Raw genomic sequence first — 27,912 nt, forward strand, 5'->3', positions numbered from 1 at the left:
TCATCTTCTTCTCAACACCGAGATTGCACATGACAATCCCAGATATGCGCTCATCATCTATGGTTCGCCATAGCGTGTCCCGGGATTTATCAAATCCGTCTAGCCACTCTCCAATGTACACTAGGGACTCTGATACCAACCAACCTTCTGCCATGCTACCCTCCGGACGTGCCTTTTGATGCACATATCCCTTAAGCGTTTTCATGAAACGCTCTAAGAAGAACATCCATCTGGAATGAACTGTGCCAGCTATTTCCACCTCATCAACTATGTGAACAAGAAGATGCACCTGAATGGTTAGCATTGTAGTAGGAAAATGTTTCTCAAACATGCACACAAGCTCCGCAGCATTTAGTTTGGCGAATGGTATGGAGTCTACGTTGATCTCCTTTTGTGAGATCCATTGCACCAGCTTTGCAAGTTTGTAGATTGTGTTACGGATGTCGAGAGACAAACATCCCTCAATGGCAACCGGTAAAATAAACTGTAAAATATGTGCAGCAATGATATTAAAGTCCACATTTTATGCAATGATATTAAAGTCCACTATGAACGTACCTGACACATTTTATGCCAATCGTGTGACTTCAAACCGGTAAGCTTTCCTTCTTTAGTAAAACACGTTCGGAGCGAGTGCATTGCGCCAATGGGGGTCCGCAAAGATCGAATGGTCTCTTTTACTTTACGTTCTTGGGCTCCTGTGAAAATCCATGGTGCTTTAGGGAGTTTTATCGATCCATCAGACGCTGTTTGCGGCCAATATTGCTCCATACGATCCACATTTCTAAGGTCAACTCTGGCTCCCAAAGTATCTTTCTTGCCGGTCAAATGGTCCCATAGTAGATTACCCACATTCTTGAATATGTGCATTGGATCGAGCAAGTGATTGATCATGAGTCGGGGCCAGTATAGTAACTCGTACCATAGAGATAGTCTCTTCATCCCTGGAGGCAATCCGTCATCGCACATCTCCTTCTGCTCTAACCATGCTTGTGCAGACATCCTTGGTGGCTCTCTTCCCAAAAAGCCGTCGCGTAACACATGATTCTCTGGAAGATACGCTTGATGACCTTCGTAGATTTGCTTCTTCAGTGAGGGTGCCCTACGTGCATTCAGTCTAGGTCCACATGTGACACATGCTCTGTATCCGCTTGTTTGAAGCCCTGCATGTATACACATGATAATAGATCAACTATGGGAAAAAACAAGATTTACAGTGTCTGAGTGAGGAGTGTCAATAGATCACCTGAGCATTCTGTTAGCCCGGGATAGTCATGCATGGTCCACATTAGAATGCCTCTGATCAAAGCATTCCGTCGTCCTGTGTGTCGGCTCATATCCACCACCTCTATGCCAATCCACAATTGTTGTAGCTCTTCCAATAGTGGACGAAGATACACATCCATATTCACAATGTTATCATAAGAAGAGTCCTTCACCGTATCAAGGAGAAGTGTAATCAGTAGCTTTTGTGGAACAGGATCACCGACAGCAGCAAGTTGATTAATAACAGATTTGAAAGACTCATTATGTCCCGTCATGGCAGTACCAACTTCATATTGTAACTTGTTAAGCAACCCTCTCAAATAAAGTATTTCTGTAACAGATTTCTTCTGAAAGTTTGCAATAAGGTACTTCCATACGTCATGGGAAGTAGGCAGTTCATACATATCAAGCAAAAGGGAATCAGTAAGAGCAGAAAGAATATACCGACCAGCTGCTTTATCACGTCGTTGCCAATCCGTATAGGCAACATTCCAATCTTCAAATATAGGTACTTCAGTGATAAGCACGTTATCATTATCCGTATCAACAGGCTGAGGCGGACAAACACGATTTCCAAGAACAACATCGGAGAGTTCATCGCCTTCAAGAATTAACAACATCTTTGCTTTTCAGCCTGGAAATCCTTGACCTTGGAAAGGAGGAACAGAACGTTGGCCAGAAGGAAAGCCGTTGACGAGAATATTCATAGCCATATCTTGTTGCGAGAAGACGTATAAGATAAGATCGCAGAATCTGCACACCATATATGGTGAAGGCCGCAATTGAGAATGAGAGAGATATGAGTACTGCGTTCTATCAACGATAAACGTAAGAAGGATGCTCAAGGAACGTCCAAAGATGTGAAAGACGTCACCCAAAAAAGACAGGGTAAAGGAGACGTTAATAATAAACGAGTCCTCAAAATAGAGTGGTGTGAGACGCAAAATTGACGGCCACAATACGAATAGAAAAAAGCTAAATCTTCTCAAAAAAGTTAACGCCAAAATAAGAAAAACGATCGCGGATGCTTCACGAAGAAGTAGGACGAAGAAAGCTGCGTCAAGCTCTATTGCAGTAAAAACAGCATAACTTTCTGCTGCGAACTCCGATTGACGCAAACCTAGAACTCAAATTGAAGAGCTCGAGGAGACGAACAAGTTTTGGATGAAAAGTGCCATTGCGCTATGCTCGATTGCGCTTTTCCCGTTTCTCCAAATTTTGAGCAGAACAGCAAGAAAAATTGAGATGAAGTTCAGGGTGTCATTAACAAGAAAACGTAATCAACGATTAGATTGATTATAAATAAACGCCACATAAAACACTAATCATATTCTTCTTAACACAAAACAACCACAGTTAACAAGAATCAACGCTCAAAAATAAAATTTGTAACAATTTTGAATCTTACATGCGAATCGCATACACATACTGTTGTCACCATGAATTGAATCTGCGCGTGATCGTTACCGCTCTGATACCATGTTGAGATGTAGAGAGAAAGAGAGAGAGACGAGACAAGAGACACACCATATACGCTCCCAAAGACTGATTCATATTGAGGACAAGATACAAATATATAGGTGAGACCAAGTTCAGTAGAGTGAACCATATATAGCTCCAACACTTTTCATTCCCTAAACTTGACACCCTTAACTTATTCATTTGAGATGTTCTGAAAGATTTTTTATTTTTTCGAAATTGGGGAGCTCTACTACCACAAAAACAATATCTAATGAAAATGCGAGAGTGTTGTTCAATCCAATACCAAATTGGCAAAAGCGGATCATAGAAATCATACAATACTCAACCTAAGTGATGACAACATCAGAGTGCCAAAACTAGAGATTTATCGGCAACAAAATGATGATGAGCATATGCAATGGCTCATGCTTATCACTAGTAAACCATCATTGAGGTAGACGCTTGCAAGTAAGAGTCCAAATATGTTGATGAACAACTACATACTCTAACTGATCAACCTAAAGTGAATTATGCTCTTTTGATGCTATACAAAAATTATAATGTAGGGTGTGTGGAGCTGATATATGACTCTCAATGCTCAAGAATTGTGGAAATGAGCTTAGAATAAAGATTCCAGGTCTTCGTTGAGAAAGAAATGTGTGTAGGAAAATCTCATGGCTGAAAGTATGAAGAAAGAAATCTCTAATCTGATCAAAAGTTAAGTACTCAAGTAGGGACGCATGAGAACTCAGTTGAATGGAGGCAATGGTTTAAGATCACACACAAGGGGGTCTACGCTCAATCATTTAAGGGTCCTCGTTCAAAGAAGAAGTGGTTTGGTAGTCAAGGGCAATATATATGGTGTAATGTATGAAATGTGACCCCCTGGAGTTCTCCCAAGGAGCTTCCAAGCCATGATATATCGATATTGAAAAAAAGTCTCGTTCTCCTTCACGTCTATAGAGGCATCATGAAGCAAATGTAATGCATCTTATCTTCATTAACTAGTATTTGGACCCGAAAGGTGCCTTGTAAGTTTCCAAACATTCAGAGATTAGTGCTAATTTTGCTAGAGGTGAAGGGGACAAGACCAATGATGAGGGCTAATTTTCTAGCTCTCTTACTAGAATCTTGTATTGTCTTCCTCTCCACTTCAAATGTAGGGAAAAGAAAACAGATGAAGACCTATTAACTTAGCTAGGCAACATAAAAAGGAAGAAATTAATGGTCACAAAATTAGTGGAGAAATTGGTAGGAAAAATGGCCACTCCACCAAGTGGTGATAGTATGAGGGCATTCTTTCTAAATACCAACAAAAGGTAGGTTTTGCAAACCCCACGCTTTGGAAAATTGGTAAAAAGGGTATTTCAATTAGAAGAAAAAAAGAGGGACTCATACACGTGGAATAATTAAGGTGACTCTGTAATGGAAATGGCCTATGAACTTTGAGAATAGCGGAATTAGGAGAACTAGAGTGAGAATTTTTGTGAGAGTACTTTGAGAGCATAGAGCGTGAACTTAATTAGCGGTAGCAACATAAACATAGTACTTAATTAACTTGGCATGAACAATACTTTTACAGGAGAGAGAGTTTAGAGAACTTGACAACAAATATAGGACTTGATTTATGTGGATCCGGTTCCCCCTCCAATAGGCTTTTGTATTATAGATTCTCACATCAAGAGAGAATTGGTACGATACAATCTTTGTGTTCCTTGTGACCTAGGTGATGCAATGAAGATGGAAAGCTTCATGCATCACACGCATAACATAGAGTTTGTAAAAAGCATTAACCATCCCTGGCCTCAGTCCCAAGGCCTCAAACACCTTCAAAGGTGGAGAGAGCTAGCGAGGAATGAGGATAGGGAAGAGGAAGAAGAAACATTCATAGGAGAAAGAAATAGTTCCTTACTTATCATCACTCTTCTTGCTTAGCATATATAATAGCAGAGTAATGAAGATAGAGAAGATGGCAAGCTCTCAGGGGATTCACCATGGAAAACTTACCGCACCACGTAAGTGCAGGGGAGGGGGGTTTTTTTACAAGTTACATAAGCGTATAAGTTAGGGGCAAGCCCTCAATAATTTATCTCCCAAGCTTAAAAATAAGGGAGGACTATCATATTTATGGTGGGGGAGACCTAATCCGGGTTGATTACTTTTAACAATTGGTCACCGGTGTGCCCTAGAACTCGGATGAATTTAGGGGAAGTTTTTTTTCAGGTCACACGTCAAATTTTGTATCAAGCCGGTCATAGATAAGGGTTGATTTGAAGCAGGTCAAGGGTTGATTTACACTAGTTTTGGATGGGTCAGAATTGGACGAATAGCCAAAGTTCATGCTGATTGGGCACATAGATTGAAAGTCAAACTAAGACACATTGAGGGTACATCTAGTTATCAATAGAAGTGGTTCTGTAGTATGTTCAAAATCATTATGCTACACACTATTTAACTAGTTTTACTCAGTTAGATCATGTGAGACCTAAATTTTATATGTAAGATAGGGGTATGATAGTTTTCTACATTATATAAGCGTAGAAAGGGAGGTCGTACTCCCTAATATGAGTTGTATATAGGGGTTTTATCAAAGTTTTCCACTCGTAGGTGGCCTTTGGTTGTGTATATAAAGTGAATCCCCTGGGGGCAAGCTTAAGCATTGGAGCATGGCTCTTAATTGGATTTTCATTTCATACCAAGAGTGTTGGTATAGGCTCTCAACTTCTCTACAAGCTTAGAGAAGGAGATGGAGCTCTTGCACTTTGCAACTCACATAATGAGTGTGTGTGTGTGTGTGTGTGTGAGAGAGAGAGAGAGAGAGAGAGAGAGAGAGAGAGAGAGAGAGAGAGAGAGAGAGAGAGAGAGAGTAAGTATACCCTCCAAGCTAGCCCCCTCCTTGATTTGGCTGACTCCCTCTTCTAGCTTGCACTTGATTGGACCTCCTCAAGCTTGGCCAAACACATGCTTAGTGCATATCAAGCAAAAAGATTAGCCTTGGGACAAATGTCCCCCTTCCCCCTTTTAGAGACAGGACTTGATAAATGTATAAACAATTAATTAAATTAACTAAATTATGATTGGACCCCTTGGGAGGCCAACCAGTAGGCTTTAGGCACACTATGAGGGCAACATGAAGAGGAGCTTGACAAGTGTCCTATTTCCTTTCTTTGTACAAATCTTGCCTTGTGTGATCATGGTGTGTGTGTTCTCTCTCTAGCTCCTACAAAGAGGGATTGCCCCCTCATGAGTAGGGATATGCCTTGAATTTTTGAATACATTAATCCCTCAAGCACCTTAGTCATGGAGCACCTTAGCACCTTAGTCATTAAGCACCTCAAGAACCTTAGTCAGCAAGCACCTCAAGCACCTTAGTCAGCAAGCACGACAAGCACCTCAAGCTTGGACCGGGTTACCACCTCAAGCACAGTTCTAGCTTGCCTAAGGTCAAAGGACTTTTAAAACTAACCTTTGGAGGTATTTAATGAAGCTAACCCTAAGGTATTTAAGCTCCATTACCTAACCTTTCTCTGTGACATACCATCTCTCATTTGGACCCCTTTACCATTGGCCCCATGTTGAGATAGATATGTAAGCACGTGTTTATATTCTAACCCTTGTTCCCGTTTATTCTCCCATATTCAATGATCAGTTTAATATGAGAAAATCATTTGGGTAGGTTAAATATTAGATTTTATGACATTACCTCTCTCTTGAATCATAGTCGTCCTCCACTATGAGGTAGAAGAGATAAAGCCTTAGTAATTAGTCAATGTTTCTTAGCAGGTAGAGGATCCTTTTTACCCTACGACATCATTCCAAGATGGATGACTAATCCATTTGGTGCTTGGGATATGTAATTGCCGCAAGCATGTCTTCTCTTTAGTCCATTTCATTCTCCCAAGTAGAGTGACAAATTCTACTTGGTGTTTGAGAGACTTCGTCATCACAAACATGATTTTAAGCATGCATACTACGTTAATTTGTGTACAATAAAAAGAGAATTAATCTTATAAGACAAAAATATTGATCATTGAAAAGAAACATGTACATTTGCTTACTCTAATGTAGCATTGTAAGCATTGACAAGGTTTATACTATCCTTAAGTTGTGCATCCATCTAACATCTTCAAAAGGATAATTTTTTAACTTAATAAGATACCATCGGATAATCTTACCATGTCGTAGTAGCTTGTCTTCACGCTGAAGGATAGATTTGGGTTGTAACATGACTAATTGGTTCACTTGGTGACTCTTCTTTGTAGGGCTTAAGTAGGCTCACATGAAAAGCATTGTGTACGAGATAATGGTTGGGCAGCTTGAGTTGATAAGCCATCTCATTGATTGGATTCAAGATTTGAAAAGGACCATAGTATCTTTTTGCTAGTTTAGCATAATACTTTTGATGGCCCGTAGGATTTTTACCCGTCGTTTGCCTCAATCGAGCCTTGGGAAACTTAAGTAAGACCCAATCATTTTCTTTGAATGTTAAGGCCCTTTTGTGCTTGTTAATAGCAACTTTTTGCCTTTGTTGAGAGATGGATATAGCATCCTTAATCTTTTGGAAAGATTCTTGAAGGTCAATGTTATATTCATTGGCAACGAAGATCTTCTCATGTACTTTAAGTAGTAAGGGAATTTTAGGTCTTCCCTCAATGATTTCAAAAGGCGCTTTTCCCATAGAAGTATGGATAGTATTATTGTATGCATACTCTGCAAGGGGTAGGTACTTCTCCCATTGTGAGCGTTGATCTACTTTTGTAACATAAGTCTTTAGTAAATCGAGTAACGTAAGATTGGATATCTCACTTTGGCCATCCATTTGTGGGTGATAGTCCAAACATAAATTCAACCTTGTACCTAGATTTTCAAAGAGACCTTTAATTACTAGTCATTCTAGGATCTCTATCTGACACGATAGATGTTGGAAATCCATGGTGTTTGAAAATCTGAGATATGAAAAGAGTTGCCATTTGGTGTGCCTTAATAGTCTTTTTGACAGGAATAAAGTGTGCTTGCTTGCTAAACCTGTCAACTATTGTCCATATTCCCGCATTCCCATGGATAGACTTGGGTAATCCAAAGATAAAATCCATGGATATAATCTCCCATGGTGAATTAGGGATTGGCAATGTCTTGAGTAATCCAGGTTGCTTCCCTCTATCATACTTAGTCTTTTGGCATACCAAACATTTTGAAACATACTCTTGTATGTCCACTTTCATGGTAGGCCAATAGAAGTACGTCTTTAATTCTCAAAGAGTAGGTTCAACTCCTCTATGCCCCGCATAGAGAGGATCGAGCATGGGATTCATACATGACTTTCTCATGAAGGGAGTGGGTAACACATAGCCTATTTCCATGGAGAAGATAACCATCCTGCAAGGTGAATGGTTCTTCTTTCTTCCTCAAAGCAAGGGCTGACATTATGTCTTTAAAGTTAGGGTCAGTAGCATACTCATCTATCATAGAAGATAGATCATTGTGAGTTGCTATAGACACCTCATTAAAGTCAGGGTTAGTAGCATACTAATCTATCATAGAAGATAGATCATTGTGAGTTGCTATAGACACCGCATTAACTTTTGGTTGTCGTGAAAGTGCATCGGCCACTTGATTGTGATTATCAGCAATGTAAGCAATATGAAAATAAATTTGCGAAAGAAAATTTGCCCGCCTCATTTGTTTGTCAAAAAGCTTGGTTTGTGTCATGAAGTACTTAAGACTTTGGTGGTCTTCTCGTAAAATAAATGGAGTCCCCAATAGATAGTGCTTCCATGTGTCTAGGGCATGTAGAATAGCTAAAAGCTCTTTTTTATATATGCCTAAGACTCGTTCATTGACATTGAGCCTTTGGCTCTCATATGCTATGGCATGGCCTTTTTGAAGCAAGATTGCTCCAAGGAAATCGCCACAAGCATCACATTGGACCTTGAATGGCTTTGAGAAATCTAGAAGCATAAGGACTGGTTGGAAGGTAAGCTTTTCTTTGAGCTTGTCAAAAGCATTTTTCTCCTTAGCAGTCCATTATTACTTAATGTTCTTTTTTGTTAAGTCATGTAATGGTCCTGCTATTTGGGAGAAGTTTGCTATGAAGTGTTTATAGTATGCACCCATACCAATAAAGCTTCTTAGCTCATGTAGATTCATTGGGTTAGGCCATGCTTTTATTACCTCCAACTTTCATGGATCCATATGGATACCATCTTGAGAGATAATATGAACTAAGTATTTAATCTCTTGAAGGAACAATTTGCTTTTCTTTTGGTTGATAAAAAGATTGTTTTTCCTCAATGCTTGAAAAATTACCTGGAGATGTTGCTTGTGTTCCTCCAAGGACTTGGAGCAGATAATGATATCATCAAAGAAAACTCCAATGAATTTGTGGTAGGGTCTAAATATTTTCTCCATTAAATGATTGAACGTGGTTGGTGCATTAGTCAAGCCAAAAGGCATGACTAGATATTCATAAAGGCCAAAAATTGTACGAAACGCGGTCTTTAGGATATCTTCATTCACTATCCTTATTTGATGATATCTTTTTTTAAGGTCAATCCTACTGAAGTAGGTAGAGCCTTGTAGCTTATCAAACAGATCTTCCATGCGAGGTACATGAAATCTATTTTTGATAGTGATTGATCCTTTCTCTCCACACTTAAAACATTTATGGTCCTTGCAAAAAGCTTCAAGCTCTTCAGGAGAGAGTTTGTTTTTACCTTTGTAAACTCCCTTCTCCTTGGACCGATTGTTGTTGTTGTTGTTATTGAAATTGATTTGGGAAGAATTTTGGGCATTGATTTTTCCCTTTGCATCACTTTTGTCTTTGCTTTCCATGGGCTTGACATTCCTTCTAGCCCCTTGTTGGAAATTGATGCGCGAAGCAACCATAGTGTGGTGGATTACTTCGGTGATAGAACCAGGACATTGGGAGTGGACATACTCGGCCATGTCTTCAAGTAATTCCATACATAATTTTTGCTTTTTCTCGGCAAAGTCTATCTTTTGAAAGGTGGCAACCTTGAGTTGTAAATCCCAAAATTTGGTCACATATTTGTGGATAGACTCATGGGAGAGAAGCTTCAAACTCCACCATTCGATAAGCACTTTGTCTTTTGCATCGCTTGCAAGGAATTGCTTCATGATGGAAATTCGTAGAGTTTTCCATGTTTTTGGGGCTTCTCCGTTGCCACAAAGGCTAGCCCACCATTGATGAGAAGAATTCTGGAAGTGCATAGCTACATGATGTAGCTTGGAGGACTCACGGTGAAGCCCTCGTCTCCAAAGGCCGCATCAAATTGTTGGATGAAGGCCATTACTTTGCTGGTAGCACCAAAGGTGCCATCATAGTTGAGAAGAGAGATACTCTTTCCTCCCTCTTTGAACTTCTTGAGATTTTGGGACCTTCACCATGTAGGGTAAGATTTGCGATGTCCTCCTCTCTTGTATTCTCTAGGAGAATAGTTATTGCTTTCATCAAAAGAGGAGAAAGGTGAAGAAGAGGGTGACCTCTTTCTTACCTTTTCTTCCTCTATTTCCTCTCTTCCCTTTTGGAGTGACGAGGAGAAGGACTGTGGGTTGGCCGTTTCCTCTTGGGAGGAGTTGGAAATCGTTTAGACCGCCATCTTCGTGGATCCACATCTTCAGAGGAACTTAGGGATTTGCTTCTTTCTCATTCTTTGGATTCCTCCTCTCTTATGGGAGAGATTCTTCTTTTGGGGGTCTCATCAAGAGGCATAACCATAGTACTTAATTTACTTGACATGAACAATACTTTTGCAAGAGAGAGAGTTTAGAGAACTTGACAACAGAACCGTAGTACTTAATTAGCTTGGCATGAACAATAATTTTGCAAGAGAGAGAGTTTAGAGAACTTGAAAACAGTTGAGGACCAGATTTATGTGGAGCCATTCTCCCCTCCTATAGGATTCTCTATTATAGATTCTCCCATCAAGAGAGACTTGGTACAATACAATCTTTGTGTTCCTTGTGACCTAGGTGATGCAATGAAGATGGAAAGCTTTATGCATAACGAGTATAGCATAGACTTTGTAAAACGAATTAACCATCACCGGCCTCATTCCCAAGGCCTCAAACACCTTCAAAGGTGGAGAGAGCTAGCAGGCTGGAATGAGGATAGGGAAGAGGAAGAAGAAACATTCATAGGAGAAAGAAATAGTTCCTCACTTATCATCACTCTTCTTGCTTAGCATACATAATAGCATAGTAATGAAGATGGAGAAGATGGCAAGCTTAAGCATTGGATCATGGTTCTTGGTTGGATTTGAATTCCATATCCAAGAGTGTTGGTGTAGGCTCTCAACTTCTCTACAAGCTTGGAGAAGGAGATGGAGCTCTTGCATTTGCAACTCACATAGAGAGAGAGAGAGAGAGAGAGAGAGAGAGAGAGAGAGAGAGAGAGAGAGAGAGAGAGAGAGAGAGAGAGAGAGAGAGAGAGAGAGAGAGTCATGTGCATGTGTGTGTGTGTGTGTTGGGGGGGGGGGGAGTATACCCCCCAAGCTAGCCCCCTCCTTGCTTTGGTCGACCCCCTCTTCTAGCACTAGCTTGCACTTGATTGGACCTCCTCAAGCTGGCCAATCACATGCTTAGTGCATATCAAGCAACAAGGGTAGCCTTGGGACAAGTGTCCCCCTTTCCCCTTTGAGAGAGAGGACTTGATAAATACATAAACAATTATTTTTTAAATAACTAAATTATCATTGGACCCCTTGGGAGGCCAACCAATAGGCTTTAGGCACACTATGAGGGAAACATGAAGAGGAGCTTGACAAGTGTCCTATTTTCTTTCTTTGTACCAAGCTTTCCTTGTGTGAGGGTGTGTGTGTTCTCTCTCTAGCTCCTACAAAGAGGGCTTGCCCCCTCATGAGTAGGGATATGCTTTGAATTTTTGAACACCTTAACCCCTCAAGCACCTTAGTGATGGAGCACCTTAGAACCTTAGTCATTAAGCACCTCAAGCACCTCTAGTCAGCAAGCACGATAAGCACCTCAAGCTTAGGCAAGATTCCCACCTCAAGCACAACCCTAGCTTGGCTAAGGTTGCCTAAGGTCAAGGGAATTTTAACACTAACCTTTGGAGGTATTTACTGAAGCTAACCCTTAGGTATTTAAGCTCCCGGCTAGCTAGCCTTGCTCTTTGACAAACCATCTCTCATTTGGACTCCTTTACCATTGGCCTTGTGTTGAGATAGACCTTTAAGCACACGTCTATATTCTAACCCTTGTTCGCATTTATTCTCCCACAATAAATGATCAATTTAATATGAGAAAATCATCTGGGTAGGTTAGATATTAGATTTTATGACAATGTAGAGAGTTTTGAGGAAGAAGGGGCCACCAAGGGCAAGACCATGCAAGGAGATACTAAAGATTTCATTGGTAGACACCATGAAGGAAGAACTTAAAAAATTAAGGATCAAACAGTTCCAAGCCCTTGTGGGGGTAGGGAGCATAAAGGGAAGCACATCAAGAAAAGAATTTAATGGTGTATGCATTGTCGCTTCAATGATCGAGCCATGGCAAGATATAAGAAGTGTGACTATTGTGAGAGGAGGGCATCTTTGGGAAACCTACTCCATGAGTTTAATGATTGCAACAATACAAGTAGTAGGATCACAAACATGAGGAGCTTTACAAAATGGGGACTATTGCAATCTAGAAAGGGGGTACCAAAATAGGCAAGGCTATAGGCCACCATTTAGAATGGGTAGTAACTATTACAATTGTGGCAAGGAAGAGCACTTCATGAGGTATCTTCTAGACCCACCAAGTCAAGTCCAACCTACACTAGGCACTTAGCCACTAACCCTATCAAATCACGCCCAACCTACACTAGCCACTTAGCCACCAACCCTACCATCGACACTAACAATTGTACAAATTATCGGACCTACCATGGCTATTGTAACCAAATCCCATGCAAGGTAGGAAATCAAATGAAATATCAAGCTTTGAAACAACCAACATGAGTGAGAGTTTCAATTTGGAACCAAGCAACATGTAGCATAAATATGCATAATGAGATTTCAAAGGTCTTTTAGAGGTCCATATTCTCTAGGGGTTAATCTCTTAGACATGTAAGTTACCACATGAGTTCAAATGAATGGGTTTTTTAATTGCCAAAGTGTTAAAATTCTAATAGGATCATAATAATAAAAGGGTTTTTTTAATTGATTTGGAAAAACCCGTAAGTTTTTGAAGAAAAAAGGGGTCATTTTATTACCTTAAGCATGTAAGTAAAGAGGTTTTTTTAATACCTTGTGAACCTGCATTATATGAATAGATTTCTCAAGGTGCACCCCCGAGGCCATATTGAAGAGAGAGAAAAGGAAACTCATCCAATGAGTAGCAAGAAAGCGTAACGTAGAAAATAGCTGAATAAATCAAGAAATAGGAAAAAACATTTCAAAACATGAAGAATCTAAAATTCTATGTGAGGTAACATCTTGTTTTTACGGGGTTGGAGGTATCCATATGTGGACCCAATGCAAACGAACTTTGATAGCCATAAGGGTACTGAAAGAAAATTATGAAAATCTATCATACTCCTGCCACTCGAAGCCATTCCTCCATTAAGGAAGCCTTCAAAACTGATCTTCCCTCCATTACAAGCAAGTTCTCTTTGTTATTCCACTCAGATAGAACCATGGCCTCTTCTTATTCTTCTTCCCGTCCTAAAAGCTCTAGGCATTGATGTACTCTCTCCCTAGTTAGCCTCACCATTAGTCTACCAAGGGCTCTATTTCCATCACTATAGATGGACAATGGCAGGAGCAAATGATATGCAAAGGTTATTGGGTTCTCATATAGCCAAGTAGGAGGAAAAGATCCTGTACAAAAAATCTTATTTGTTCCGTATGGAAAACATGAGTGCTAGATTTCAAAGTGGAGGTTGGCAAGAAGATTGTGAAGGAGTTTTTAGTTCAGCATGTCTACACTCACTCTGATGTGATTGCAAATGGTGGCAATGTCTCAACGGTGCATCACCCTCGATGCAACTATAAGTGCTTTCTTTGCCCTCGTTTCATTGTCTTCCTTTTAGACCTTTCTGGTCTCTTACTCTTTTTTTTTTTGAAGAGGTAGAACCATACTAAGAGGTAGAAACAAGGGGGATAGTTAGCCCCAAACTGGCACATAAGCTATGTAAATTTATAAGGCATGCCCCTCTTGATTCTTAGTCAGTCTCACTGCTCGTTAAAGTTTTATTCAATGGAAATAGTGGAGGTTTCTGTTTTATTCAGCTATTAGACAGATTGGGTTCTTACTTTTGGCTATTGCACTGAAATATGTATACCCTTCTTTGTACGAGGAATGGGAGCCAGTGGAGTGTATTTTAGGGTTCATATATGTAATCCATGCTCACATTGGTGTTTTATAGTATGTTGGAAGATCTAGCAAGAGCATTGTAGATGAGGGAATTTTCTTCTACGAACACCTGCAGCTCAACCAGAGAAATAAAAAAGGTACGTTGGTTAAGGTCCTTCTCCCTACCTATTGGAACTCCGTGGACTGGCCTATCCCGGATACAACAGTGTGAGTGAAACTCTCCTCTGCATGATCTTCTTCCTTATCAACTCGAGGGGTTCACTATGTAATCATGTTAATGTATAATGCGAGTTCAAAAGGAGGGGTTTTAAAATGAAAAAAAATTAGGCAATTTAATAGAGATATATTAAGATAAGGGGGTTTTATATTCAAATTTGGAAAAATTTCGTAAAATAATGGGTCATTTTATTCATTCAGCATGTTAAAAGAGGGGTTTTTTTAATACCTCGCGAATGCATGTTATATAGGGGGACTACTGAACAGTGAACCCCCCAAGATTATCAACCCCTCCCTCTACACAGGGAGTTTCAATATGAATTTCTTCATCATTCCCTTCTTGTGCATGATCTGGCTCCTTGGAACCACTCACATTGCTCTTCTCCTCATCATGCATCTCTTCCTTGTCAACCTCTCCCTCTGTATGATTACTCTACTCCTCGGTCCTTCCTTGTGATTGGTCTATCACCTCCTCTTCCTCATGTCCTTCTCAATTGATCTTAAAAAATTTGAGGACTCATGGAGATACGTTGGCTTGTGTTCCTCACCAGTCATTGTTATCTATACAATATGGTCATCCGACAGGTTGTCTTTTGCATCCATACTTACATGATGTGAAATAGAAAGCAAATGCCGGTTAAGAGTGGCACGATATTGATGCAAATACAGTATGTGTACTTCTCCAATGCACTCTGCAAAAGAAAAAAGGATATGAGATCAATTTTTATTGCAACCATGTTATTATCATGCTTTCCAAAATACCTACCTTTGACATGAATGGCTCTAGTGTAAAGAAGCTATATAGTATATACTCAACATGTAGAAGGCATCCCCATCCGCACGAGTTGGCATCCTTTTGATTTGGCATGTGACTTCTTTTATGGCCGTCTTGTACATTTTGTAATTTCCACATATCTTGCCATATGCATGCAATAAATCCAAAATATAATACTCACAGTCTTAATTATGGATGGGTTTCTTGAATTGAGTTGAGAGTCTGGACAACTTGCTCGTCAAGCTCAATGTAAACCAGTCTCGAGTGTGGTTTCTCTCATATGGAAAAATTATTGTTGTCACTTGTTGCAGTATTGAACATTGGGAAAACCACTTCTCTAATGTGTCATAAGGGGTGTTTTTCATTCTAAGAAGGATAGATAGTTGAGGATCGATCCAAGATGTATATTTCTGGATGACTTTGTTGAATAATGGAGCTGCTATGTCGGTGAATGCAAGAGAGGGAAGGAGATGAGCATACACAGTAGGTGGATGGAGCATTAGAGAGTGGAGACTCTCTATTCTCCTTACTATTCTATATAAGCAAACAATGTAGATGGGCAGTCGGTCCAGTGCCTAGCGGCCACTTGGCCTAAAACCCAACACTCCCACATGAAGGCCAATGTGTCCCAAATGGCTAAAGAACATAGGGGCTATTATGTACAAATGTACAAAATGTGAAGCATGGCTGTAGATTCACATATGTCCATCAAATCTATGCAATGTGTGAACTTCTCTGAGGCTAAGCTCTTTGTTAGAGCATCCACTGGGTTTTCATCCATGCGAACTTTGACTAAATCAATGCGTTTGCTAGCCAAAATATCCCGTACCACATGATACCTAACCTCTATATGTTTCTACTTGGAGTGAAACACAAGGTTCTTTGCTAACGCAATTGCACTCTGACTGTCACAATGTAGCACTGGATTCCGGTGTATACCAAGGTCTCCTAGTAGACAAGATAACCACATAGCTTCCTTACTGGAGCTGGAAACTGCAACATACTCTACCTCAGTGGTGGTGGAAGACGAAGTGCAATTTTGGATACATGATCTCCAAGAATTTTTTGCTCTAGCAAACAAGAAAACATAACCAAATGTGGATCATCTAGTGTCCACACAACCCACATAATCCAAATTAGTGTATCCAACTATGGATGCATGACTGTTCCCAAAGTGTAAGAGCTTGCTAGTTGATCCATTGATGTATCTCAAGATGTGTTTCACTACTTCTCAATGCTTTCTACCTAGATTTTCCATAAACCTGGTGACCACTCCCACTACATATGCAATGTTTTTCCATGTGCTAACCATGGTGTACATGAGAGTGCGGATTGCCAAAGAGTACGACACCTTTTTCATCTCTTCCTTTTTAGCATCTGATTTGGGACAATCATGCTGGCTGAGTTTTTTGTATGCAAACATTTGGTACTCAATGCTTTCCCCCCTTGCATATTAAAATGTTGCAAGACCTTGGAATATACTCTTCCTGCAAAAGTTCAAGTATACCATGTTTGTGATCTCTCTTGATACGCATACCAAGAAAGTGATGTGCATCGCCCAAATCTTTCATAGAAAATTGCTTGCGTAAAGCATCCTTGAGAAGTGCAATCTAATCTTTTGACTTCTCGGCTATGAGCATATCATCCACGTACAAAATCAGAGTGATGAGGGAACCATCATTAAACCTCTTTGTGTACAAGCAGTGATCCTCTTGGCTTTGTACATAACCCTGGGATTGAATGTACTCATTAAACTTGATATACCATTTTTGTGAGCTTTGCTTTAATCAATACAAATATTTCTTGAGTCTACACACCACTTTTTCCCGTGTTGGCTTCTCAGATTTATCACAAAACCTTCTAGCTGTTTCATGTAGACATCCTCTTCAAGATCACCATGAAGAAACAATGTCTTCACATCCATTTGGACCAATTACATGTCCTTGACGGCTACTAGACCAAGCACAAGATGCAATGTAGTCATCTTGACCACTGGAGAAAATATTTCATCAAAATCCATACCTTTCATTTACTTGAACCCTTTAGCAACCAATCTAGCCTTATACTTAGGCTCAGGATTATGTGTGATATACTTCTTCTTGTACACCTGTTTGCATGGCAATGCCTGTCTACCCGTAGGTAACTCTATCAATTTCCAAGTTTCATTTGCTAAGATTGAGTTATACTCAAATTGCATAGCCTCTTCCCACTTCACGTTATCATCCATTTGAATTGCCTCTTTGTAGCAGATGGGTTCACCGCCATTAAGGGGCTGGGGAGGTAGCAAAAAGGGCCCTCTAAGGGGATTTCTCTCTCTAGTTCCTTGAATCAAAATTTTGAAAATGAAAAGACTCATCTCAAAACATTTCCAGTATTTCTAAGTCATTTCAATAAACAAAGAACTTCAAATGATATGAAAGCATGTTATGCAAAAGAAAATGTGCAAACGGGGATCTTTTCATGATTAGTAATAATTGTATCCCAAGCGAGCGTAAAGTTCACTTCTTCTTCCAATTTGAACTTTTGATTGGCGATCATGGACAGGAACTCAAGCTTCACAGCAAGCCGTTTTATACAAAAGGCAAGAGCAACAACAACTAATTCATCAACAAATGTTAGCAGAATTAAAAGCTTCAAACGTGGATATCCCTTCTCTCTCTCTCTCTTCTCTCTATACCCATTCAGCTTGGGTTGCAATACCCAATCAATTCAGCAAGGCAAGGGCAATAGCTTTTAGAGTTAAAGTAATTGTGAGTAGCCACACACACATAAGAGAAAGGGAAGAATCATCCCTCAGCTTGAGTGGTGATAGCCAAGATACATCAACTGAATCACTCGCATTAGCTCACACTCAACTGTGGATGATGCACGCTCACAATCAATGGCTTACATAGTTCATGCAAAGCTCCCAAGGGAATATGCAATGCCAAAAGGAAGGAAATGCTGGTCAAATGCTGAGATGGAAAGGATGAGAGATGATGGGAGAAAATGCTTATCACTTTGTTGTGATGGGTCTTTGTACCCAATAGACAAGAGGACCGGCAAGAAACCACCCTTCAATAGTATATCCTCTCTCTTGCAATACAGAGGAGAGGGCCATAATGGATTGTTGGGCTACATCAAACAGTTGGCCACGCTTCCATCTTGGCAAATCAATTGGGGGACGTATCTAGAAGCATGCAAACTTTACAAGAAGAAGTCAATGAAAAGAAAATTGTCATTGAAAAGCTAACAGCTTCACTACAAGAAAGCGAATCCATTCGAGCTAAACAAGAAACCGTTGTGAAGGAAAGGCTGGCTACTTCACTACAAGAAATGCAAGCTATCAAGCATGAGAAGTTACAGCAAAAGATTGATGCCTTGAAAAAAACGCCCTTTGGAATGAGAAATCGACGGAAAGATTGTTTGCCCATTGAAAAGCTATCATTGCAAAGTGGAAATTTGAAGAAAAGGGTGAGAGCAATAACGTAATTGTATTTATATGCTTTGATAACCTCCCTATTTTTACATATATACTTATCTATCATATGTTTGTTTCTATTTTCATTATATCCAACAATTTTTTCAAATTGGCTTGCAAGTGATGGAAAAATAGAACACTTAATGAACCAAAATAGAAAACATATGCCATTGAAGTGTAGCATGAGTATCAACCCATGCACACAGTCATCCCGGAGTACGCCATCTAGGAGGGGTGGAAGGGCACTAAGTAATTAAGGGAAATGTTTAAAAAGGGAGGAAAAAGTTTGATGTTAACGTGTGATTTTTGCAAAATTACCTAGTAATGCCCTTATAATTCATCATCAAGGGAGAATTCATTGATAATGTCTTCCCGATGAGTGTAAATAGTGTATATACTATCAGAAAATTATCAAAAAATAGTCCTTTTTGGTTATTTTTCATCGCCATCTCACACGATACATGAGGGATAAGTTCTTTACTCATCAATGGTCCATTTTGTGTACGGCCGGTAGCTAGTCTAAACCCCTAGAAAAAACCCTAGAAACCGAGCAGTGCACGAAGACCTATGACCAAAAACTGACCATAGCGGCTTGTCAGCTCGACCAAATCGGATGAAATTTGAACTGTAGCATGCCTAACACGATAGAACCTTTCTATACCATCCGTTGACCATTCGGTAGGGGTTGAGGGGGTCCCCAGTAGAAAAGCTAGGTTTTTAAATTCCGATCTGACTCCACAGATAGCTTGCCTACAAGGTTCATATACAATGTATATGATTGGTTTCGTTAAATCAATCAAGCAAAGCCCTCGAAAAGAAAAAAACGGCTCGAAGGCTACAAAGCGTCAAATTCAAAATATGGGGTCAAATTGAACTGTAGCATGCCTAACACGATAGAACCTTTCTATACCATCAGTTGACCATTCGGTAGGGGTTGAGGGGTCCCCAGTAGAAAATCTAGGTTTTTAAATTCCGATCTGACTCCATAGATAGCTTGCATACAAGGTTCATATACAATGTATATGATTGGTTTCGTTAAATCAATCAAGCAAAGCCCTCGAAAAGCAAAAAACGGCTCGAAGGCTACAAAGCATCAAATTCAACATATGGGGTCAAATTGACTCCAAATGAGCCAGAATTGGATGAGTTGCTTCACGACTATGTTGCGGACAAGTCCAAAGCCCCAAAAATTGAATGACCAACTCAACACGCAGTCAACAAAGCACAAAGTGATGGTGGCAAGACCAAACTTGACCAAATTCAATTTAGGACTTGTTTTAGGTGTATAGAATGTGTTTCGGTCAAAATTTTTAAGTTTAGCAAGAAAATTGTGACTGTTATAAATAATCGCGATTATTTACTTTTGCACTATTTTTGCTTGGAAATTGTATCATCACCTCACCTATCATGTGTACACACCTATTACATGCAAAAATCAAGTATGAGCCAAAATGAGCACTTATAACTTGGAAAATTGCCCAAAAATGCAAAGAAGTCTTTGCAAGACAATTTTTGGGTTATGGACCACATTTCTTTATTCAAATCACCTCATATCTCATACATAGAGTCTATACAATGCCTAGAACCAATTTGTACCAAAAAATGTTGATTTTGGTGGAAACGTTAATAATCATGATTATTTACTTTCTAGCCAAAATAGGGGAATTTTGATATTTTGCCATCATACATCCAAAGTACATGATGTGCTAAGCCCACTAGCCAAGTTTGAACCAATTTAGAGCTCAAAATCTCAAATTTCCATTATATCTACTATTTCAGAGACCTAAAGCCAAAATCTGGGACCATTTTCAACCTATGCATCCAAATGAGCCCATCTTTCACTCAGAGCATGTATTTGGTATATACTTCAAGCCTATGATGCCAAGTTTGAAAAAATTTGGAGAAATTACTCAACTGTAAATAATCTCTATTATTTACTTTGGTTGTAAATTTTTGTTTGAACTTGATATTTTTGTTCATTGCATGTTTTTATGCATCTATTGATTTGAAGAAAATTGAACTAAAATTGTCAACATTTTAGATTAAAGGACACTTCAGAGAAAAATCCGACAAATCTGTTAACTTTAACACTCTATTCACTGAACAGGAGCCATGCAATCAGCAAAGAGGGCCAAGAAGAAGCTCAACCAGAAAGAAAAGTTGCAGGAGTACACGCATACCAACTGGATCTAGATTTAGTCAAAGCTGCCAAGTCAGCCTATCTTTCAAAAGAACAACTCGAAGAGCATCACACCATGGTGTTCACCGGCAGATTCAAGAGGGAGGAGGGACATTAGGTAGAGTTGCCACTACTACCAAAAGAAGTGTATGATGTCTCCACAAAGCTTGAGACCAAAGAAGCCAATCGTAGGCTAGGACTCAGAGATTTCTATGAACAGGAGCTATGCAGTGTGGATTGCCAAAAAGCTTACGAGCTTTTATCCACGATCAAAGAAGATGGGATTGCACATATTTTTGACCCTCAGGGGAATAAAATTGAAGTGGTGATAACCAAGGAAATAGTGGCAGAAGCACTCAGACTGCCCACAGAAGGAATGACAATGAGGGCAAGGGACAGGAAAACGGCAAGTACTTTCACCAAAGAAACCGTTGCAGCCACCTTTGCTGACCTCATTCACAAACAGGTTGAAGAGCCAGCAGGTTATACCACCAACACTGTCATTTCCTTGCTAAAAGGCCACCAAGGTATACCACGCCCAATCATGCGGTTGCCACCACCTTCATGCAAGTCCTTAAATCAATAACCAGGCAATTGGTGGACCACACAATATGTCTTGACCACTTTGAAAGGCACAAAGAAAGAAGAAAAGATTACTTACCTGGTTGCACCAGAGGTATTGACAAGAATTGCATACCATGCCATCGGCATGGCTGATAACCTACCACCTGTCCCAGACCAAAACACTTGGATAGTGTCAGCTCAACCATCTCCTCGAGCTAAAAGATCAGCCAAGAGATCCTACAAATCTGATGAAGAATCGGCTGAAAGCTCATCGGAAAGGCACAGCAGTGAAAGCTCGGATAATGAAGAAAAGAGAGCATGAAGGGAGGAAATGAAGAGAAAATCCGTGGCAGCACACCAAGAAGAGCCTGTGCAAAGCAAGACCGGTTTAAAAGAGAGAAACATGCATACCAATGCAATCGACAAGCACAAGAAAAGGACCCAGAAAAATGGGTGCCTAGTGGACTTAAGGGACCAAGGACCAAGCATCACACTAGGAAGCAGGCTGAAGAACCCGCTGAAGTATTGGAACGGATGTACCAAGAATCAAAAGCTTTAAAGCTAAAGGAAGCCGAAGAAGCGGCAAAGAAGGCAAAAGAGGTGGAAGAACATCAAGAGCATGCATAGGAGACCACTGCACAAGGAGAAGCACAACATGTCCAAGGTGATGTGTCTCCCCGCATCTCTTGTCCTATCTCTGAACACCAAGATCAACCAATGCCGAGCCCACCACCATCACCGGAAGTTAAAGACACAACAAATGAGCCAACTAAAGAAGCAGAAGCTGAACATGAAAAGACAGATGAATCTGCACAAGAACCAGAACACAAAGAGGTAGCTGAATCTTCACAAGAAGATGAATCTACACAACGAGCAGTTGGATCTACTCAAGAGCAGAGCCAATAGAGAAAGAGCTAGAGACAGAAAAGGCAGCAAGTCCTACAACAAAAGAGGACACCAAACAGTTTGAGTAGCCAAAGGAGAAAAAGGCAGAGGAACCACCCTCTACCGTAGCATAGCAAGAGAAGGGCGAGGCACCACCCTCTGCCTCCATAAAAAAAGAACAGCCACCAACTACAAGAACAACATCAACCAGCCATCTTGACACAACCAACAAACACCCATGAGGCTGCAGAAACATCTAGACAGCTCGCACGCAATGAAGGCTGGCAATCAAATGAGAATTCATCCTGCAGGTTAACAAATATGCTAAGCAAATGCAGGAGATTATGGAAAGGCTTCGCTCAGTAGCACTTGGCGTAGCATACAGACAGAAAGGCTTCGTTCAGCAACACTTGGCGTAGCACACGGGCCAAAGAGTTAGAGATGTTGATCGATGCACTCCAAGGGGAGTTAGACAGAAGACTTAATGTCATCACCGATCTACAAAGGCAAGTGCAGGAGCTTAGAGCAGAAGCTGAACAACATCAGCTCGCTAGAGATAAGCAACAAAAAGAAATGGAGGAGCTGGGTGAGCTACTTACCAAAATGTCAGATGCATGCAAAGCCAAGGATAATCAGCTGACAGAAGTCACAAATGAACTTCTCACTAATACTCTATTAGCTCAAAAAATCCAGGTACAATTAGATGTAGCCAATGGTTCTCTATAGTACTCAGAACAAAGAATCAATGATCAAGAAATATTCTTGCGGCAAATACAGGAAAATCCAGCCATCACCTCGATCAAAGGTATAGACGAGGTCTACAAGGAACTAGAAAAGAAAAATAAAGACCTCGATTTGGAGCTGAAGGTAGAGCAATATTAGCGCAAAGACCTGGACTTGATGCGGGTCCAAAGAGAAGATGAACTGTTGAAGGAGATAGCTGAACTCAAAAGAGTCAACAAACTATTGAGAGAGGGAAGACCGGAAACGCAAGAAGAGGTAGGCACTTCGGAGCAGAGTCAGATAGAAATACCCTCAGTATCATTTGCTGAAATAGAGACACAGTCCACAGTAGAGCTGTGGCGAGGAAGATTTTCAGGTACCCATTATAGAAGAAGACACAGTGCCCATGGTCCAACTCTTAAAGGCTGAAGAAGATGCACTAAAAGAAAAAGTTACACAAGAGGTAGATGAGCAGTGGAAGGCAGCAATGGATTGGGAGCTAAGAGTACTTCATTCTGTGAATGTCACACAACTTACTCCCAATCAAATAAATGCACAATGACACCAATAGTCCCTGCCCTACCCTCTGATTAAAGTTGAGTTGCTACAGGTAAAAGAAAGGCTTTACACAGACATGCAAGTCAAGGGTGCAGATGAAGACCACCGAAGTGGAGGTTGAGATGGCTGAACAAAAAACCCAAGATACTTAATTCTGTTCACGAGAGCACCTGATGCTCTGCAAAAAGATCCAACTTTCTCTCCTGTACCAAGAGTAAGGACCTGGATAGCACATGAGGCACTACTAAAGAAGTGGCCAACTTGGCTAAATTACCCCAGATTGCCTTCTCCAGAAAAGGGACCATCGACTGAAGAATACATGGTGAAAACCCTAAAGGGCGCCATGTCATTCTTTAAAAGTCTACCAGATTTATCATGCGCTATGCTATATAAGATCTACCGAATGCTGCTCACATGCATCAAAGTGTTCAATGAGCGAGAGCAAGCATGCGCCCCTTGGATGTCATTCCTCGAGGGTTTTTTCCCCCGTGCATTGTATATACGTCCATCACTCTAGGGATATCTATCTTTCCATTGCACACTAAGTAACACACTCTCTATTGTGTGCCTGGAGCTTCCTTCGTCTTCTCCAAGCTGTGTGCGTTTCTCTGCAACCCTAATTCCAACAATTGGTATCAGAGCAGGTCATGTCCTCCCGGGCTTAGTCGCCAACTGCTCCAGCACACGCCTGCTCACTTTCTCCGATTTCAGTGAGCTTTGGCGAGCGTTCGCAGGTCGACAAATATTTTGGGTGAGCTCGTAGTGCTCGGTCTGCTCAGAATTTTGATTTGGGCTCATTTCGGCCTCCGTTTCCACTACAGGCAGTACTGCACAGGCTATGGCTATTTCATCATTTTGTGCAGAATTTTTGTCAGTACCGTTTTCTGCATAACAGGTGCCTTATAGTCTTCTACGGTTTGTGCTATTTAGCACATGTTGTTCCCGCTCCATTTCTCCTATTTTCGGGCAGTTTTCACATCAGGTGCAGCATTTACCATGGTTGACAACAACAACACAGATGTGTTCAAGATGTTTGCTGCTGAGGACAGGTTGGATGGGGACAACTACCCTATGTGGTCTTATATGATGCAACATGTTCTTGTGTCAAAGGGTGTCTGGAACATTGTGCAGGGCATTGATGTACGTCTTGGTTCTGAGGATGTAGGCGATGTTGAGGATGTTGCAGGTCTTGCTGCAAGGATTGCAGCTGTTAGAGTTGTTTTGCCTACGACAGAACAAGCTTGTTGGGATGTTAAGGATGCGCAGGCTCATGCATTGATTGCATTTTCTATGAAGCGCACCATTGTTCCTCACATTCGTTCAACAAAATCTGCAAAATAGGCTTGGGATATTCTAGCAGGTCTTTATGCAAGCCGCAATGAGGCTAAAATTCCTTTGCTGCGTAAAGAGCTGGAGTCGAAGATTATGCATGAGGAAGATGATATGGAAACTTTCCTTGCTAGTGTCAAGGATATCAATGAGCAACTTATTTCTGCAGGAGAAGTCATTTCAGACAGTTCCCTTGTGCAGACTGTTCTTAACGCCTTACCAGATTCTTACCAGACTTTTGCTAGTACTTGGAGACTTATGACCCAAGGAAATCCAGAAGTTGTCAAGTTTGATGCATTATGCACATTACTGTTGCAAGATTCACTTTCTAGAAAAAACAGGACTAGACAACGTGCAGTTGAACAGGCTTTTATTGCTTCTCAAAGAAAGGGTGGTAACAGCAATGCAGCCACTTCTTATGGTTCTGCTGCGAGTGGCAAAAATTATGTTCCTAATGCTTCTGCTGGCAGCAATTTGTCTGGAAATTCTGGTGATAAGGGCAAAAAGAAGATGCGTTGCCATTATTGTAAAGCCAATGATCACTTGATCAAATCGTGTCCTAAGTTGAAGGCCAAAGAGGCTAAGAAGAAAGAGGGTGGTTCCACTGCAAATGCTGGTTCCACTACAAATGCAGCCATTGTTGAGTCTTCTATGAAAGGAGAATGTGTTGCTGATGTTGATGTAGAATGGGCTTTTAGCGCAGAGTGCACTTACAATCCTGTTGTCCATGATGCATGATTGTCACTTGCTGCAGATTCACATGTGTGGTATTTCGACAGTGGTGCTACAAAGCACATTACCTCACATCGTGAATTGTTTACCTCTCTCGAGTCTGTCCCTCATGGGAATTCAGTCACTTGTGCCAACAACGCCTCTTATCCAGTTCAGGGAGTTGGAAAGATTGTGCTCACTGCTGCTAATGGCAGCTCCTTCACACTTGTTGATGCACTTTATGTACCTGGGATAAAAAAGAATCTCTTGTTTGTATCCGCACTTGCTAGACTTGGACTTGTAGTCAAATTTGTGGATGACAGATGTACAGTTCATGATCTCAGTTTTGGTGATGAAATTGTTGCATCTGGCCTTTTGTGCCGTGGACTGTATAAGCTCACTTTGTATGACAAGCATGGACAAAATTTTGCAAATGCTGTTGCAGATTGAAGGGCTATTTCAGATGCAAAACTTTGGCATGAACGTTTTGGTCATTTGAATTTTTCCAGTTTGCTGCGTTTGCAGAAATCTGATATGGTTGCTTCTTTGCCGCCTCTTGAAGCACCTGTCAAACATGTTTGTGAAGGCTGTATTCTGGGTAAAATGCAGCGTTCTACGTTTCCAAAGGATGGTTTAGTTAGGGCCACATGCAGGTTGCAGCTTGTGCATAGTGATGTTTGTGGGCCCATGCAAACTCCGTCCTTGGGCAATTACCTGTACTTCGTGACTTTCATTGATGCTTACTCCAAGCATGCATGGGTATTTCCACTTAAAGTGAAGTCCAAAGTTTTTATGTGCTTCAAACAATTTCCGGCTATGGCTGAAAATGTCTCGAAATGTACTATGGGCACCCTCCGTTCCGATCGAGGGGGGGAGTATATGTCTCATGAATTTAATGCATTTATGGCTAGTCGTGGGATAAAATAACCAATGTATAGTGCCTTATACACCTCAACAAAATGGTGTTGCTGAGAGGAAAAACAGGTCACTGACGGAAATGGCACGATGTATGGTCAAAAGTCAAGCTTTGCCGCATTCTTTTTGGCTTGAGGCCATCATGTGTGCCACTTATGTACTTAACAGGTGTCATACGAAAGCTTTGCAGTCTATTACTCCATATGAAGCATGGCATGATAGAAAGCCTTCTATTGAGCACATGCGTGTTTTTGGTTGTTTGGCATATGCTTTGGTGCCACAAGTGTAGCGTAGAAAATTGGATTATAAGGCTGTCAAATGTATTTTTGTTGGTTATAGTGCTGATAGCAAAGGTTACAGGTTGTATCATCCGCAAAAAAAACTTATTCTGGTTTCACGGGATGTAGTGTTTGTGGAAGATTCTGTTCAGCACTTGTTGTCATGTACTAGAGACAGTAATGTAAGCTCACAGGACATTTATGACACTTTTTTGCCTCTTTTCAGTGGTGGAAATAAAAATGTAAGTTCCAATGAGGCAAATGTACAGCCTATGGGGGTTTCTAAAAAATGTTTTAGATCAGCCTATTACTGATGCAGATGTACATGATGTGCTTGATGAGGAAAGGGTTGAAAATGAGCAGGCTAGAGGTATGCCAAAATGGCTGGTGCACACTTTACGTGACAATAAATTGGATGCACCTTTGTCTAGTCGTACTCGTTCAGGCTCTCGCCATGTATCTTATGCATCAGATTGTTATTCTTTGGGTATGTCTAGCTTACATGATGTTGAGGAGCCTCTGTCTTTTGATGAAGCACAAAATTCAGAAAATTGGATGGCTGCCATGCAATCAGAATATGATGCACTTATAGAAAATGACACATGGACTTTATGTGATTTGCCTCCTGGCAAAAAGGCCATTGGTACGAAGTGGGTTTACAAGTTGAAACGCAAGCTGGATGGTGAGATCGAACGCCATAAGGCTCAACTTGTTGCAAAAGGTTATGCACAGCAAAAAGGCTACTGTACGTTTTCTATGTGCATTGGAAGCTCATTTTGGTTGGGATGTACATCAATCAGACATTGTTACTGCTTTCTTGAATGGTGACATATTTTAGGAAGTTTATGTAACGCAGCCTCGCGGTTTTGTCATAAAAGGATAAGAGGACAAAGTGTGCAGATGTAAGAAGGCTTTGTATGGGTTGAAGCAATCTCCTCGTGCTTGGTATGAGAAAGCTGACACTCATTTGGTTAAACGAGGCTTTCGTACAGTCCAACAGAAAGCACATTGTATGTAAAGCGTGAGGGTGATGTACTTCTCATGGTGGTTCTTTATGTTGATGATTTGCTGATCACTGGACCAAATGAGAGACATATTGTTGAATTTAAGGCTGATTTGAATGCTACTTTCAAGATGAAAGATTTGGGGATGTTGCATCATTACTTGGGTATACAGTTTAAGCAGTGTGATGGTGGTCTTGCCTTGTGTCAGAAAAGTTACATAGAGACATTGCTATGTAAGTTTGGACTTG

The sequence above is a fragment of the Adiantum capillus-veneris genome, chromosome 23, assembly GCF_014529385.1.
Source record: "Adiantum capillus-veneris isolate H3 chromosome 23, ASM1452938v2, whole genome shotgun sequence".
Lineage (NCBI taxonomy): Eukaryota > Viridiplantae > Streptophyta > Polypodiopsida > Polypodiales > Pteridaceae > Adiantum > Adiantum capillus-veneris.